Source organism: Dipodomys spectabilis, unplaced genomic scaffold, assembly GCF_019054845.1.
Source record: "Dipodomys spectabilis isolate Male_0828 unplaced genomic scaffold, ASM1905484v1 ptg000268l, whole genome shotgun sequence".
Taxonomy (NCBI): Eukaryota; Metazoa; Chordata; class Mammalia; order Rodentia; family Heteromyidae; genus Dipodomys; species Dipodomys spectabilis.
Genome location: NW_024870945.1, coordinates 2,431,218 through 2,449,766, shown reverse-complemented (window position 1 = coordinate 2,449,766; position 18,549 = coordinate 2,431,218). Strand labels below are relative to the sequence as shown.

Below are 18,549 nucleotides of genomic sequence, written 5' to 3'. Positions count from 1 at the left end.
GGGGGTGGGGAGAATGATTGGTATTGGGGAGGGAGGCTGGGAAGGGATGAGAAGGGTAAACAAAGGAGGAGGCTGAAATGCTTGGTAAGAAATGTACGCATTATCCTTCCCACGTAATTGTAACCCCTCTGTACAGTATGTTCACAAATAAAATAAAATTAAATTTAAAAAAAAATTATAACCAATTTAAGAGGTCAAATACGTATTTTGTACTGACAATCATCTTACAGCAATAACTTACTAACTAATTATGTCGGTATCTTCTTACCTAACATACAATAAGAGCTGAAAGCAGTATCTTTTTCTAAATTAATATTGTAAATGCTTTGATTATGATGACTTTATTATTAGACAAATAATATGTACAGAAGGGTGGTTCCACTGAAATGACATGACAGACTCTGATAAATAAAAACATTTCAACATAGTTAGCTTTTTTCAGCCTCACCCTGTCCACATTGGCAAACAACATTGCAACAGCACATGTACACATATACACATACACACATGTTCGCACATGTACACACACATATGCATGCATGCTAAATTCAGGGTTTATTGTACAAAAAATCCAAATAAAATATTAGTGATTAGGAGAAATGATAATATGCCTTATTACAAAATAATACATAAACCATTACCACGCATGTTACATTTTACCTGCCTTTCCACATGTGACCACTTAATTTATTTTTAATTAATTAATTACCCTATCAATTAATTCATTTGTTTGGTGCTAATCCTAGTGCTTGAACTCAGGGCCTACCTTTGTCCCAGAATTTATTTTTTGTTTCAGTTTTCTCAAGGCTAGGATTTTACTGCTTGTACCACAGCTCCATTTCTAGCTTTTGATTGTTACTTTCAAATCAGAATCTAATGGACTTTTTTTTTCTTGGTCTGCTTTCAAGCCACAATCCTCAGATTTCATCTTTCTTATTAACTAGTACTAAAGACATAAGCCATCGGTGTGGCTTCTACTTTTTCCTCTATAGTTATCTAATGCCCATACTTATATAGTAATTTTAAAATGAGAGTATAGAAGCAAGATGTACAGTGATGATACTGTCCTGTCAGAAATTCGTGAGTAATGTAAATTTATTATTAAAACCATACACAAAAAATACCATGATATAGTGTAAGAGAACTCACTATTGAACATACGAGCTTTAAGAGTTTTCTAATAGATCCATTATTTATTGGTACCCAACATTAGAAAAATGTATGAGGCATTGGTAAAACAGAAGTCCTTTGCATGACTACATACATTCTTTGTTTTTTTAAAGACACTTGCTTTCATCTAAAATGTAGGCCTGACTATTGTCTTCATGTGATTTTGATGATTGAAAGTGCTTAGTGAGAAAGTCAAAACGTATTAGAAGTCCTTAACTATCAATTCTCATTTTCTCCTTGGAGAATATTATGATCAAATCAATAGTTCAGAATCAGCAAGCAATACTTCACAATCATGCTTCCAGTGCAAGTGGATCACCAGTAAGAAATCCTCAATACCAATTTCCACAAAGTTTTGTCACAGATACAAACTCCCTGCTTTCTCTAGCTGCTTTACTACCTTCTTATTCCTTCATTGTACAGGAAAAGTATGATTCAACTGATTTCAGTCAGATCTGTTACTAGAATTATCAAGGATTTAGTTTATTGTGTGTAATTTTGTCAAAGTTATATCTTTTTACATAGGCTACTAAAAATGTATTTACTAATTTCAAGTAAATACATAAATTCTATTTCCATCTCTTTTAAAAATAAATTTTTGTTTGCTCTATAAATCGATCAGAGGCATGAATTTTGTGGCTAGCTAGGTCATTATACATCTGTCTCTCTCTTTCTCTCTCCCTTTCTTGGTTCTCATAGATAATATGATTGCTCCATAATTATCCTAATTTATTTTGCTTTTATATTTTTGGTTGCATCATTTCACTTTTTCCTCTGCCATTTCCCATATCATTTATATAAAAGGCATTATTTCCTATTTTCTCATTCCTAGAATAAGCTGCACATGAAGACATCACAGGTCCTCATTTTCAGTGTGTACATTTGAATATGGAGGAACATCTTTCCGCTGCTCTCCATCAATTCCCTACTCTCCAGTTAGAATAATTTCGAATAGTAAAATTGGAAAAAGAGAAAATAAATCATGATGAATAAACAGTTGCAGAAAATTCACCAGATATTTCTGACCAGTTCAACCAATGTGAAATATTAGGGAAATACATGGACACCTCATTCCCACTGGCACTCAAAGTCTCTGGTTAGGCAAGTCTTAGGAATATGGGGAACAAGATGAAAAAGTAAGGAATGGTATCAATTGCAAGAAATAAATTTGGAGAAGGATCCAAGCAATTTTCTTCATTGGGCTGCCAAAAATATTCAGCTTATTACATTGCGGAGACTTCTTTCCCAAAAGTCCACTCATGTGAATAGTAGGGATGATGATGAGTATACCCCTCTTTGAGAAGCCTACAGTGGACACTTAGACATTATCAGTGAGTTGATGTCTCAAGCGGCACATGCAATAACTGTAGATGACTGATCACCCCTGCACAGTGCATATACATGGAATAATAGCAGAGTGGCATCTTTCTTACTTCATCATGATACAGATACCAATGCCCAGACTAAAGGACTCATTTTTTAAAAAAAAATTTTTTTGGTTTGGTAGTGGGACCTGAACTCTGGGCCTGGACGCTGTCCCTCAGCTCTTCAGCTCAAGGCTAGCGCTCTACCACTTGAGCCACAGCACAACTTCTGGCTTTTTTTTCCTGCTTATGTGGTGCTGAGGAATCGAACCTAGGGCCTCATGCATGCAAGCTAAATGCTCTACCACTGAGCCATATTCCCAGCCCAAATATTTTTGTTTGTTTGTTTTTTGTTGTTGTGGTTTTTTTTGGTCGGTTGTGGGGCTGGAGCTCTGGGCTTGGGTGCTGTCGCTGTGCTCTTCAGTTCAAGGCGAGCACTCTACTGCTTGAGCCGCAGCTCCACTTCCCCAAACTAAAGAATTTTTGACACCTTTACATCTTGTTGCTGAGAATTGAGATAGCAAATATACGCTGGATCACCTTCTGTTGAACCATTATATAAAACCAGGCCGGAAGAACAACATAGAAGATACTGTATTTGATATTGCCGAAAGGATAAGTATGTATCACTACCTCTATGAAGTTGTGATAGGCTATACAAATTGTTCACTGAAGTCCTAATGGTCGGGTTAAGTTTCTTAAATTTCAAAAATGCAAGTCCATCTTTTGTGTCCCTACAAAATATTTTCACAATCCAAATAAGAGCAATATATATATATATTTTGGTCAGTCATGGGGCTTGAAATCTGGGCCTGGGAGCTATCCCTGTGCTCTTCAGCTCAAGGTTAGCGCTCTACCACTTGAGACACAGTTCCACTTCCAGTTTTCTAGTGGTTTATTTGAGATAAGTGTACCACAGACTTTCCTTCCCAGGCTGGCTTTGAACCATGATCCTCAGATCTCAGCCTCCTGTGTAGCTAGGATTATAGGCATGAGCCACCAATGCCTGGCAGCACCAATATTTTACTGTAAAAATTCATGGATTCCGTGGAATTTTTCCAAGTGAATTGCCTGCCTTGGATGTCAAAATGTATTCAATATTTTTTGTATATATGTATAATATTTTCTTCAGAGTTTGTGATTTTTTTAATCAGAAATAATTTTAATTTATCTGTTGAAATGAGTAGTACAGAAACTAAAATATTTCTTGTGCTTGTCTGAAAAAGTATATTTTAAAATATTCTATATTATATGTTTGCAAAATGTTCATAATTTATTTTATTTTCTCCTAGATATACTTTGAATTCTACATTATTTTATAATATATAGGTTCATTAGCATGTCCTTTCCGATTGCATTCCATATAGAAACAGTTTGCTTCCTTTTTTTCTAGGACTTAATATTATTTTTATTTGGGATAAAATGACAATGTTGTCTAATTTGAGAATATTTGTAAAGTTTATGCTATGTAAACGCCTTTCTGAGGTGAAGATTTAATACACTGACGTCAAACTAAATTATATGAATTACGTGTATTTTTACACTTGTAATTTTGTAATCAACTTTTTAATAACTGTTTTTCATTTCTTGAATCTGAAGAATGAAAAATATGGAATACTTCTCAAATTTTCATATTATCCTTGTGCAAGTGCCATGTTAATCTCTGTATTTTAATTTGAGTATATGTGCTGCTAAAGCGTGTAGTATCCTCTAAATTTAAGTAGTTAATCATGCAATCTTTATACAGGTTTATATCTATGGGTGCCTACTTGTAACAAGGAAACTTTATTGTTCCTAACAATGCTATCGATCTTATTTCCCTAAAATTCTGTGAATAGTGGAAAATTTATATTTATCAGTCGAATGCTCACATTTGCAAAATTTTTTTTGTCAATGACTATCTTAAGTCTTTTTATTTGGAATTTGATCATACTCTCAATTATTTATAGATAGATCCAAAAGTGATGGCTTTTTCAAGTACTTATTTATTCAACTGAATTAGCTTTGCGGACCTAATGGATTCAAAGTAAGCGTTGCTTAAGAGCTACTTCTAAACTTCTTCAGCTGACATTTTCCCAAATGAGGTGTTACAGGAACAAATGTCTACCTGAGCCTTTACACTTCTTCCATGTGGGAACAGCCCAACCAGAACATCTTACCCTGACAGCATAGATTGTCTTACAAGAAGAAAACTAATCTTGGTTACAAGGGATCATAGAGAGATGAACAGTTCAAACAGAACTGTTCAGACTAGAAGGTATTTTATCAAAATATAATTGTTTATTATACCTTCCATTTCAAAAGTAGCTAACACCAAGAAGGTGAAAAAATTGTTGGTATGCATGATTACTTAATGTCCTGGCCTGTCTACCATCCAACCATGCAGCAACTTACACTACTGCCTTTTTATCACCCAATATTTTCATAGTTGCAGGAGAAGTGCATATGTTTCTCCTCATTATTAGGCATTAAATTGATAATGTTTTAATCACAGTGTTTCCTATTGCCTCCATGCTGTAAATCTACAAATGGTAAATCTTTAGGTCTAACTCTATCAGACACTGAGGTAGAGATAATGGAATAATACTTTAAAATAGAGTTGCCTTTAATACAGTAACTACAACAGAACAATATAAAACGTGTACTTTTTAATTATATTATATATAGTTATATATTTTATATTGATATGTGCTGATTTTATATTTCACACATTGAAACTGACTAGAATTAGTTGATAGTTTGACAAATAAATTGATATTTATTTATTCCAATAAATAGAATTGGAATATAAATAATTAGGTTTAAAATATATATTAGACTATAAAAGAATCAATGCAATGTTTTTAGTATAAACTTATGATACATTCTAACTGTTCTTGGTCTTCTGAATCCACATGGTAAAAAAAAACAATGTTTTCCTCTAATCAATAATGGATTTTACTCTGCTGCTGTTTATTGTTTTAATTCGCTTGTCCCAAACTGTTTTTCTCCATATTTCTAAAGCATTCCTACTGATTATGCCCAAATTTTGCTAAGATGTCTAAAAAATATTATTCTTCTGCAATACCCATGCATACTAGGAACCCAGGTCCGAGTTACCTGCATCATCAGATAACACGGGCAAAACTTCTCACCAAAGCCCATGCAACATATCAACACAAAGTAATTGAAGACCCATCTCAATTTCGCATTTCCTATATTTCAGGGCACCAATTCCTTGAGATGCAGGAATTAGAAGTAAGCAATTGTGAAATACAAGGCTACTTAAAATGAAGGATGAGATCGCAAAATTTGAGAGAAAGTACTGTAATTTAAACATTCAACTTACAGATGACCAGCCCATGTGAGTGAACAAGTTCACAAAGTGTCATAAGATTATTTTTAATACCCCTCACCTATTATTAACGAAAGATTTTATTCCAACATAAGTGGGCCAAAAAATAGTTTCTGGGAGGATAGATCAATAATTGGTCTACCAAATCCCTGAAATCTTGACTTAGAGCTCAAATGTAATTCAGAAAAACATTTGAAGCACTAAAGAGTGCTTCAAACACTGGGAATTCAGTACAACATGTTTCTGTGGTATAAAAATGTCACTCTCAAAACAATGATAATCTATATTTAATCTCCTGAAAGTGTATTCCTTTTCAAATAAACATTTGAAATCACATTCGCCAAAATAACATTTGACAAGTTGATGATACGTAGTGACATTACAAGTTTTTCAAGTATAGGGAGCAAGTTACAATAGAGTTGAATTATTTACACAGCACTAATGCCAAACATGTTCAACCATTCATTAAAGTGTAGAAATAATACCACCCACAATTTGTGTTTTTCAGTAAGAGACATCCAGAAGTGTGTTAAATAAATCAGCCTCCTAAATTTCAAACCCAAACGTTACCTAATAAATTTCATCATTTATTAAGGTACATTTTTTAAAAATCACAAATAGTTGCCTTATCATATGTTATTTTATGTCTTCCCTCTGTCTAACATAGTAAGAAATATGACTTTAAGTCTTGAATATGGGTACTCATCAGAGATATGACAAACATAATATCTGTCTTCTATTTCTATCATATTCCTCTCTAGGAATAAAGTCAATTTTCTTCTTTTTCCAAAACTTATAGGTAGTAGAAAATATTATTCCATGTAAAATAAAATAATCACACCATTGTACAAAGCCATTTATAAAAATTCATTGTTAGGAATACATTCTAAGCTATTTTTTAACTTTCTTTTTGACTAAAGATTAATCTTCCAAATGGGTGAGAATAAAATCATGTTTAGGTGCTTCACGTCTCCAGTCTTGCAAATTGTTGCTGCAGATGAATGAATTATGGAAATATAAGCTGACATCAGTTCAAGAATATGCAGGATTGAGACTCCATGGAATGTATATAAACCTTTCAAAGTATTAATAGATAGTTTAACAGAATGACTATCAGAAAGTTGAAACCAGAGAGGAATTATAATAAAGACATAGAATGAATGAAAAATGAACAAGGGGTAAGTACAGTTAGAATACTCAATGTACACATATCATGAAGGGAGTGGTAAATTGGAAATAAATCTTGGAGAAAGGGTTGGTTGGGAATGATGGAAGGAGTGACTCTGATCTAGGAGCATTGGACAATTAGATGGATATATTTAATTGTAACACAATTGCACAACCTTTTAAAATTCAGTTAAAAAACACAAGAAACAAAAACACACAAAAATCACAACCAAACAGCAATCTCTAGAGAGTATGAATATGACCTCTCAAAATTTGAATCAGTTAATGAAGGGCATTCTTGGGAAAAGCAAACAAAGCTGTTCAAAGAGGAAGCTTGGGGTAGGGGAGAATTTTTAACAGAATTGAATAGATTCAATAGGGGAGAATTTTTAACAGAATTGAATTCCAAGATATGGAACCAGATTTTTTTTTTCATTTGTGGTTGTTGTTTTTGATGAACTATGTGATATCTGTTTTCTTTGGGTTTTTCCCCTATGGTTTATCCCTGCTGTATTTCATTTTGTATTGTGTATACATTTACCTTGATTAGCGAAGGGTAAAGGAAAAACATAATGGTGAGACAAAGGACCAAAGGCAAACCAATGCAATAACAATACTCACAAGACATTATGTTGGAAATGTACATTACAACTTGTGAGGGGTAATGGGGTGAAGGAAAACTGTGAGAAAAATGAGGGAGTGTTATCAAGTTTGAAAAGTTATGATTTGATACCTTACAATAACTGTAACCCCACTGTATATCATTTTTATAATAAAATTGAAAAAATAAGCTGCATAAAATATAATTTCACTGTATTGGCCCAGTAAATAATATTCTTTATATAGTAACATTTTAAAAATCAATAATATTTGGCATCTAATTTGAATTAATTACCACTTCTTTATCAGAGGGTCATCAACTTGAATGTTATCCAAGTAGACAATATTTTCACAATATACTTGCCAAATTTTTCAAAAAAGAATAAATTCAGTACTTTCTCATTCTAAAACAGAAAACAGTTTAATGCTATGGAAATCCATAACTTTTAAAAGTAAGTAAGTTGTTAAGAGGACAGAATATATGTGTTCTTCAAAATTCCTATGATTAATAGCTACTCATTTTTAAATTCTCAACATTCCTAAGAGATTCAAAACAGTACCTGTTTGCATGTTATGTAATTCTGCAATAGATGCAGTTTCCAATGGGGTATTACAGATTGAGAACTAAACAGAAAAATAGCCACATTCTGGTAGAGGATAAAACTGTGAAGCATGTGTAATAATTAATTCTTCAAAAGTAAGCAATTGTTTATGAGTAAGCTATTATAAATATGACCATCAATCCCAAGATTTATGCCATAAAGTCATCCTAGCCCAACAGTTTCCAACTTGTAAGGGACACCTTAAAATTCCTTAATTCACATCATGAATACCTTATCTCTATTTTGAAAAAATACTACACTTCTGCTAATGTGACACCCTCCTTGTTCTGAAAAGAACACAATAAACTGAGCTGCATCATTTTTCCACCACTGGTATTCTTGAGATCAGAACACTTGCAAATATTTATATTTATACTTTTTTAATTATCATAGATATTCAGTATGCTAAGATAAGAAAATTATGATCCAAAGCCCACCCAGGAAGGAAGATTTCTTAGAATCTTACCTCCAAAAATCTCCACGAAAGCCAGACTCAAGTGGCCCTGAGATTGAAGTGGTAGGACATGAGCCTTGAGCATAAACAGGCTCAGAGACACTGTCCAGGCCAAGAGTTCAAGCTCTAGGACGAACCAATAAAACAAAAACAAAATTGAAAACAAACCCCAATCCCAGCATTTTTCTCCATGTATACAGAGGCACGTAAATAAGGAAATGGCTTCCTGTGTTACATATATGAAGAAGAAAGAAGATGTCACACAATTACTATCTTCATACCATATTAAACCAAACCCTTAAAAAATTGGTTTTTCTAAATGTATAAATTAATGTCATCCATTTGTTGGCAACTCTGTCTAGATTATTCACATTAACATGGTATACATGAACTGTGCGAATTATCTATTAACTATGTTCTAATTATAACTCTTTTGAAATAACTAGGCAAATAGAATGCCAGAATCATTTGTGATTTTTCACTTAATCCCTCTACTTAAAAAGAATTTTGTAGTATCCTATAGAATATGAAATTACAAACAAAACCAAAAAATATATTTTAAATTTAAATTCTAATTTAACAAGGTCTACAAAGTCCTACATTAGACGAACTTTGCTATTTCTCCAGGCTTAAGCTTTTGTAATCTTTCAACATTTATTTGGAATCCAACAGAATGAGACTTACTTACTTTTGCAAATTTTTGGATGGGAATCATGAGCTATCTTGCATCTATGGATGTTGTGTAATGATGAGAGCATTTAAAACCCAAGTGAGGATATATATGAGTTGCATTCAATAGGAAACATAATGACAAAATTAGGCCAAACTTAAAACTGTGTATTCCTTTAATGTTGTTTGGTTTGTTTTACTGAGACAAAATTATTCTACCTGGTCCAGGGAAGGTACCGTTATGTAATTCCACTCTCTAATCTCCTGTCTGAGTGCTAGAATTCCAGGCTTGTATCACATTGACCTGCCATATTTTCTTTATTTAATCTAGAAACAGACTAGCAATTCTGAACTTCTCCTATGATCTTATCCACTAGACTGACTGCTCAGACTGTTTATGTACTATTTTCAAAGACGTTTTAACATTTGACACTGGATATAAACATTTTCAGATGCACCAGCAGGGTTCCCTGACTCATTCCTCCATGGATCCTATCCAGTTAATAATGATTGCTTGACTCTCTTACTATCTTTGGTCCCTACCTATGTAATATTCTCAACTTCTGGGGGAAAGTTCACTTGAGGGATTTCTAATATTAAAAATTATCACTTGATTCTAGTCTTACTCAGGACCTATTTTCTAACTTTTCTACATATTCTGAGAGCTGTTTCATTTGTGTATTTTTGTGTGCACCTATAAGTGCCTCTGTGTGTATTTGTATGTATGTATGCAAAAACCTAAAGCTGTTATTCAGCAATCTTGCTCGTGACTGGTATTCCAGCTTTTGGCTGGTTAATTATAGGTAGTGTCTTAAAGCCTATACTGTCCAAGCCAGATGTAAATTGAACTTCCCAGACTCCTTTACATTCTTAGGTTTTATTTTTCCAGGGGTATCAACTTTTAAACTTCAAACACTTTTGTGAGTGTAAAGTCTAACCTGTAGCCCAGATTTTTAACTCAAGAATTCATATAAAGATAGATGAACATTTACATTGCATATCCTGAGTGTACACTGTTAGAAATGTGATCATAAACCAAGTTGTTGTGAGATCTGAGGATTGGGGTTTAAAGCCAGCACGGGTAGGAAATTCCTGGAGACTCTTTGCTCCAATAATTACCAGAAAACTGGAAGTGGCACTGTGGCTCAAGTGGAAAAGCACTAGCCTTGAGCTGCATTTCAAAGGGACAGCCCCCTGTCCCATATTTCAATTTCCACGAACAACAACAACAACAACAAAAAGAATTTAAGAAAAGGAAAGAAAAAGAAATGTGATCTTAGCCACCAGGTTCATTGCTAGTATAATTCCTGTTCTCTCAGATGGACTCTTTTTTTCCAGTTAAGTCTATTCTTCCATATCTGACTTACATTGGAAACAGAATCATTCTTCCATTCTCCTTTTTGCACATTTACGTGATTATCAAGCGTGATTTAGAAAAGGAGTGGCCTCATGCTTCATGTTCCACTTAGGAGTAATGCTTTCTCCATATCACTCACATAAATCTACATACTGGACTTGGCATTATTGTTTCAAAGTTTTCTTATTTGTAGAGTATTCTATATTGTATTGAACACTTATACATAAACACAGAACTTCTTTTTCTCCTATAATTGCTATTGTTTCTCTTACGGTTAACTCATGTACACTTGGGAAATTAATGCACAGCACATAGACTCACAAAAAATGATCTGAGGACCTTCTTCCCATTTAAAATTCACATTAATTTACAGAGCACATAAGAAGTTTGAACAAAATGTTCTCATGGATAATGTATTAATAAGCAATTTAAATTGCATTTCTATTTACTAAGTTGTCTCTGAAACACGTGTTACATCATGTCCAAAAGTGTCCTTGTGCTATTTCATTGAAGCCAGAAAACAGTCATTATTTTCTGTAGCAGCACCATAGATTGTTACTGGAAATAAGTGGAAGTAACTGTTATTGGACGTGGAAACTGATCCCAGGAGAGGAATTGAACATGGAGAAATGATAAAGTTCAAGTTAACTATTGCTTTCCTTTTTACTGTACAAGAAAAGAATCCAAGGCTGGAAGGAAACTCTGTCCCTGACTTTTTTGAGTGTGTCCTTTACTCATATAAAACTTGTCTGTAAACATCTGGTTGAGAGTATTACAAAAGGAAACAATATGCCATTTGAAGGCCAGTATAGAACAAAAGGAAGTAACTTTGTTTTAAAAGTGTTCTACTGCAAAGAAGCAAAGATATGGAGGTTTTTAAGAGTCTTAGGGATGGATGTTTCACTCCTGAGATGATTTTCTTGTTGCAGGAATCATTTATCAATTCCTTTAGTCTGGTCATGAGTTTTCGATAGCAATAAGGATTCCAAAAAAGCAGGATCCAGTGAGTATGATCAGCAAAAGCAGTCTCTTCTCGGACCACCACTATTATAAGGAGAGTCCCAAAGAAATACCCAGGGTTTATTTTGTTTGCTTGTTTGTTTAGTTTGTGCTGGTTCTGGGGCTTGAACTCAGAGACTGGCCCCTGTCCCTGAACAGTTGTCTTTCTTTCCCACCGGGCCCAAAGCTAGTACTCCACTGCTTGAGCCAAAACTCCACTTCTGGCTTTTTTGGTGTTTAATTACAGATAAGTGTTTGACAGACTCTCTTGACTGGGTTGGCTTTAAAATAAGACAATAAGAAAGCTAAGTGACATCAACTGTATAGACTTCTCTTTTGAACCAAGAAATATTAGATGAAGTTTATTATAAAGCTAATATTTGACAATTTTTAAAGGAGAGAATATATTGAGCAAAGAAGCCATAACAAATAACTCAGCGAAAGTAGGTGCACTACTAAATCATTTGGGAAGATTACAATTGACTTCATCATTCCTTTGGGGGAAATTTAAAGCCATATTTGCACTTTTTTTTGGTTGTGGGGATTGAACATTGATCCTGGGCACTGTCTCACAGCTCTTCAGCACAACTTGAGCACTCTACCACTTTAGCTTCAGCACCACTTCCTGGTTTCTTGGGTTAATTGAAGATAAGTGTTTCATGGACCAGTGTTTCCTGACCAGGCTGGCTTTGTACCACAATCCTCTGGTCTCAACCTCCTGAGTAGCTAGGATTACAGGCTTGAGCCACCAGCACCCAGCTCATATTTGCATTTATGTGCACTTAATGTCACTATGTAGACAAAGAATGGAAATCTGAACCAAATGATGTGACATTGCAGCTTTTCAGAAAAATTGAAGTAGCAATAAATATGTCCTCCTTTTCCATTTTGTTACATTAATGACTCATGAGCTATGGGACTCTTACATTAGCATCCACTTTCATCTTTGTAGGTGTATTTAGTATCAGGAAATGTTCATAGAGAAGTATAGAAAGACAGATTTTTAGGAAGCAAAGGAGATCAGGTATGAAAGAACAGCATGGAAGAAGATACATTTATCACACAGAGATTAAGAACTAGCCTAGGAGATTTTGAATGCTAAAGGCAATGAGGAATAAGCCTAGTTGATAACTAGTTCTTCAATAACCAAACATGGTTCCCTAGAACGGTTTCTCCTATACCTTAGTTACTATCATTTTTTCTTTCCATCTGGAGTTATTCCTTCTCTTCTGTCACAACTGTTAATTAGCCTTTGCCTTTTTGGTGTGATGACTAGCCAAAATAATTCCCAAATCTCACTTAGACTATCCTTCTCATGGTGACTAGCAGTGACCCCACTCAAAAGCCTGGAATCTTTTAATTTTCCAGTATTAATCTTCACCTGACATCTAAGCACATTCCCGGCATTAATTGCCGTGACCTAATGAACAAAACATTCTTTCAACACAGTATCCTAACATAGGTAAAGTACATGATTTAGGGACTATTGTCAGGTATTAGTATGGAAGGAGCAATTATATATTCCAAATATGGGTTCTTTATTTTGCATTTACTAACTAAATTGTTGTTGTTGTTGCTGTTGTTGTTTTGGCAGTCCTGGGACTGAACTCAGTGCTTGGGAATTATTCCTCAGCTTTTTTTTCCCTCAAGGCTAACCCTCCACCACTTGAGGCACAGGACCACTTCCAGGGTTTCCTTTTCAATTTATGTGGTACTGAGGAATTGAACCCAAGGTTTCATGCATGCTAGGCAATCACCATACCATGAAACCACATTCCCAAAACCCTAAATGACTTTCTTAAAATGGCATTACATTTTCATTCTGTAATTATGTATCATAATTTTAGCCAGTAATTTTTGCTAGAAAAGTGCATTGAACACAGTACGGAGTCCAGTAAGGCTAGACGGACAATGCATAATGTCACAGTGTAGCCAGGGCACAGAGGGACTTACCTCATGGTGCTGGTACAACAGACTGAGACAGCTCCTGACCCACAGCCTACCTCCAGAATGAGAGGGCCACCTTGGTTCTAACCGCATGGGGATGCTGAGAAAGAGAAAGAAAGAAGGTCAGAATTACACTTAAGCCAGGTGCCGGTGGCTCAGTCCTATAATCCTAAGTATAATAGAGGCTGAGATATGAAGATCGTGGTTTATAGCCATCCCGGGCAGCAACACCTCTGAGACTCTTATCTCCAAAGAACCACCAGAAAACTGGAAGTGGTGCTGTGACTCAAGTGGTAGAGTGCTAGCTTTGAGCTGAGGAGCTCAGGGAGCTGCCCCAGGCCCAAAGTTCAAGCCCCATGACTGAAAAGAAGTGGACTTCCCACCACAAAATGTGGACTGAATAGCACCCATTGTCCTAGGGAGCATGGCAGAGAAGTCAGGCCGAGCTTCCTGTCAGCTGGGAGTCATTAGTAGGTCACCCGGTTTATCTGTGCCTCAGTTTCCCCAGCTTTAAAACTGAACAAAGTGAAGGATCCCATTACTCATGGGGATAGGATAATAAATAAAGAGATCCATGTTTTGTTTCATAATCCCATACCTGTTGCACCATTAATAACACACACCATCTGAGATCTTTCCGGGTATCTTCCTATCATATGCTCACGGAATTGCCAAGAATAGTATCAGATGGCCTCTTCCTCTGTGCCTGTCCCTGATCCAGAGATCCCTCTGTATTAATCTCTTGTTTCCTCACAACTGTCCCATGAGGAGATCGAAGTACAATGGTTGAGGCCCAACCCAGAGTTTCACCTCTGGTCAAGAATCTGCTGCCGTGGACTGAGTTTGGGCCAATCTGACTAAACCAATGACTGAGCGTGGTGCTACATATTTACCATTCCAACTACAGAAGAACGGGCCTGGTGGCTAATGCCTGTCACAGATAGGAGGACCATGATCAAGCCCAGACTGAGCATATATTAATTCTCCATCTCAGAAATGCCCAAGACAGAAAAGCTTGACTCTCATGGTAGAAGACCTAACTGGCAAGCCTAAGGCCTTGAGGTCAAACCCTAATATACCAAAAAGAACCAGAGTCCCAGTGCCAGAGGCTCATGCCTATAATCCTAAGTACTCAGGAGGCTGAGATCTGAAGATCACAGCTCAAGAGTTAAAATAGGGTTGACCTCACCCATCAGACGTCATGATGAGAAGACCCAGAGTCTGACCTATGCTGTTGCGCTCCATACTAGCAGAACTCATATCCTTACTAAGTGTTGGTCATGCTCTATGTCCCCCTGGGAAGCCATCCCCTGCAGGCCACACTCCCAGGTCCTACAAAGCTCACACTGCCACCAACCAGGTCAAAATAGTACACAGCTCCATTGCACACAGATCCCTTGTTCTTGTAATTTAACAGTGCTGTGTCCCCTTCAAGACTCTCACCTTTCCAGGCCCTCGACCTCAGCTGTGAATCCCATACATGCCCCAAAGTTAGCAGGTAGAAGTTAGCAAAGCATTCGGCCTCCTTGTTACAACCCACTTCTACACACACACACACACCCCCACACACACATCCAGACTGGTGACAGAAGTTTCATCCATGCAGCAGCTGCAATTTGCCAACTGATCACAAACCTGAGCACAGTCAGGCTGTACAAGGAAAAAGATCATCTCTCTCTCTCTGTCTCTCTCTCTATGTCTTTGTCTCTCTGTTTTCAGGTGAAAGGTTGACCGAGCACAGAAGACAATGGCTCACACAGCAAGGTGTCTATCATCTGCATCCAACACCTCCTATCCCAGAAAAAAAGGAAAAGACCCCAGAAGGCAGGTGTATACATGCTGCTTTACACCTCTGATTAAAGCCACCGGGTTCTCATAATGGAGAGGAAGGGCGCAGATGTGCGGCTGTGTGGCTCCCACTGCTACAGGCCAGGGGATCTGTGGCACCCACTCCTCACTCAACCCTGTATCTCCCCGTTTCCTGGGACACTAGCCGCTGGGGATGGGGGTAGGATCTTCAAGTCAACACCCACCCTCTCCCCTCGGGCACATTTATGGCAGGGCGTGGGCCAGAAGGTGGGGCAGAGGAGAGGCGTGGGTCGGGGTCGGAGGGAGGAGATATGGGGTCCCAGGGTGCAGGGCTGTGTGGCAGCCACTCACATGTGTTGCTGGCAGAAGCTTTTGGCAGCTGGTCCAGGTGGGGCAAGCAGCAATGGCAGAGGCATTACAGACACTCAGGCCCTGAGCAGAGGACAGAGGAGCCAGGATCTGGGCCACAAACTGGCTCATGGCACACCATGGCACCATTGCCTGAGGAAACCATGGGTCTGAGCCCGCAGCACCAGGTTTGAAATGCTGCTCCATGGGGAAGGTGGGGAGGGGGCCGGGACTCAGGCAGGCACAGGGTGGGCCTGAGGAAGGCCTCTCCTTGTAGGCCTCGAGTCTCTTGCTCACCACTCAGCCACCTCTACCTTCCTTAACTGCTGGTAGTGGTGTCAACAAACACAGGGAATCATGGTGCTACTGGGCAGCATGGAATGTGGGCGTGGCCACCATTCTTGTATCCCATTGGTCAGAAAGAACCATGAAACAATGGGGGTGTGGCTGGAATTCTGTGATGCAGGCAGAATGGGCAGAGTCAAAATGATGGCAGCCCCTTTCCCAGAGAACTCTGTCCAATCCAGTTGGGGACAAGAGGGTTACCTGCTTTAGCCGGATGGCTGCACAGATTGCTGTGTATGACTGTTTGTTCCCAAACCTTGAACCCAGGATCTGGGCACAATCTGTGAGTTGCTTTAGATCAAGGCTAGCTCTCTACCACTGGAGCCACATGGCTTTACTTCTGGCTTTGTTGGCACAAGTTGGACAGGAGTTTCAAGGACTTTCCTGCCTAGGGTGACTTTGACAACGATCCTCCTTTCACAGCCTTGTAAGTTTTAAGGAGGACAGATGAAAGCCACTGATGCCTGGCTAATCATTGGTTTTGCTGATGTTCTTGGACAGGCCTGTGAATTCCCTATCCTCAGGTTTAATTGGTAGGAGCTAGAGCCCACAGTTGGAATCCTAGTCCTGCCACCAACAAATGGCAGGAGATCCTATGAAACTCATTCCTATTCATATGATTACCAAAGGAATGTGAGGTATGTCATGGTTAAATGGGCAGTACTTGAGTGATTCGAGGATAAAATTATACACAATTACATTATAGGACACTGGTCAATATTCTTTATGAAGCATTTAAACATTCACCTTCATTAAATAGAGTGCAAATGAAATACCTACGAATTGGGCATCACATAGCATGGAGATGCCTTTTTTTTTCTGCCAGGACTGGAATTTGAACTCATGGTCTAGGTAACCCTGCTGTTGCACTGTGTGGAAAGGAGAAGCTTGCCTCCTTGAATTCAAGAAATTCAAGTCTGTTCCTTGGGCCTGAAATCAATGCCCACCACTAGAAAACATCCTATTTGTGTACATTTTAAATATATGATTTATATTTATGTGTATATGTTGATTCCATATTGCATTCAGTGTAGTTACTTATTTTATTTTTTGTTTTATTCATGTATTGACTACTCATTTTGTTGACTATTATGACACATAGAACAGTGATTCCATTGATTACATAGGATATAGGTTTGCATATGTATTGCACATCCTTCCTGACACCCAGGACTTTACAAGAAAAGGAAAACATATGTCACCATCAGCTTCTTACTACACAATTCATTTTTTGGGAGTGCTGGCATCTGAACTCACAGCCTACAAGGACCAATTCATGAATGAGTGAGTGTCAGCCTGCCATCCTGTGTCAAATTGAGCTGACAGGCAGTTCCGAGTACCTGAGATTGAGCTCCAGCGGTTGACAAAATAAAAAAAGATTGACATGCCGATGGTAGTACACTAATAAATATACATCTTTATAGAGTGCCAGATATGTCTATACATTATTCAGTTATATAGACTACATTCCTACCAATTCTTGGGTATTTATAATTCTACATGTAATTAATGTTATTGCTTTCATGCTTAACAAACTATTAAGTAAATCAATCAATATTCTGAAAATATTGCATTCTGTAATTAATAGTATTCTTTTAATGCTTCATAAATATTAAATAATATCAGTCTCCTGAAATGATGCTGTCTAATTTTATAGGAGCGTCATTCACCATCAACTCATTGATAATATTACCTTGTTATTCCCATGGATGGGAACGAGTCTCTTAGTATCTCCTGCCATTGATTGGTGTCAGGACTGGGATTCGAAATCAGGGCCTACATTACCATGTGGACCTATGACTTCCTCAATAGTCTGACAACCTTCAGCAATCCAAGATGAAGTACCCTTTGCAACAGTGTCATTCAGACCTAGGAGGGTAACCGTGCAAGGGAAGAAGACATAAAAAGGCCATCTTGCTGCATTTTTTCTGTACATTTTTGCCACACAAGGCCTGGGGTCTAGGATCCCAGTATCTATGCACCCCAGCATAGGGTGATCAAAGCTGAGGCAGAGTTACCACAACCTGAGTTCAAGCCCCCTGCTGGGCAAAAAATAATTAAAAAATATTAGCTTCCTGGCTTGCAATTCACCCCGTTTATTCTGCCAGGGTTTGGATTTGAACTCAGAGTCTGGGTAAATCTGCAGCACTGTGGAAGAAGGGGAAGCTCACCGTACTTGAAGATAAGAAAGTCAGGCCTGTACTCTAAGCCAAATTTCAAGCCCCAGCCTTGGAAAACATACTATTTATATACATTGTAAATACAGGATTTGTACTTACCTATGGATGTTCAGTCCATACAGGTTAGGTGTGGTTGTTCCTTGTACTTTTTGCTTTATTCATTTATTTACCATTGATTTTATTATGATGAAACCCCTTCCCTTT

At 37.3% G+C, this 18,549-nt stretch overlaps 1 pseudogene; it reads right to left on the bottom strand.

Annotated features, from left to right (window-relative positions):
• Window positions 1-4,137: 4,137 nt before the first annotated feature.
• On the bottom strand, window positions 4,138-4,234 carry LOC122125959 (annotated as a pseudogene).
• Window positions 4,235-18,549: the final 14,315 nt, after the last annotated feature.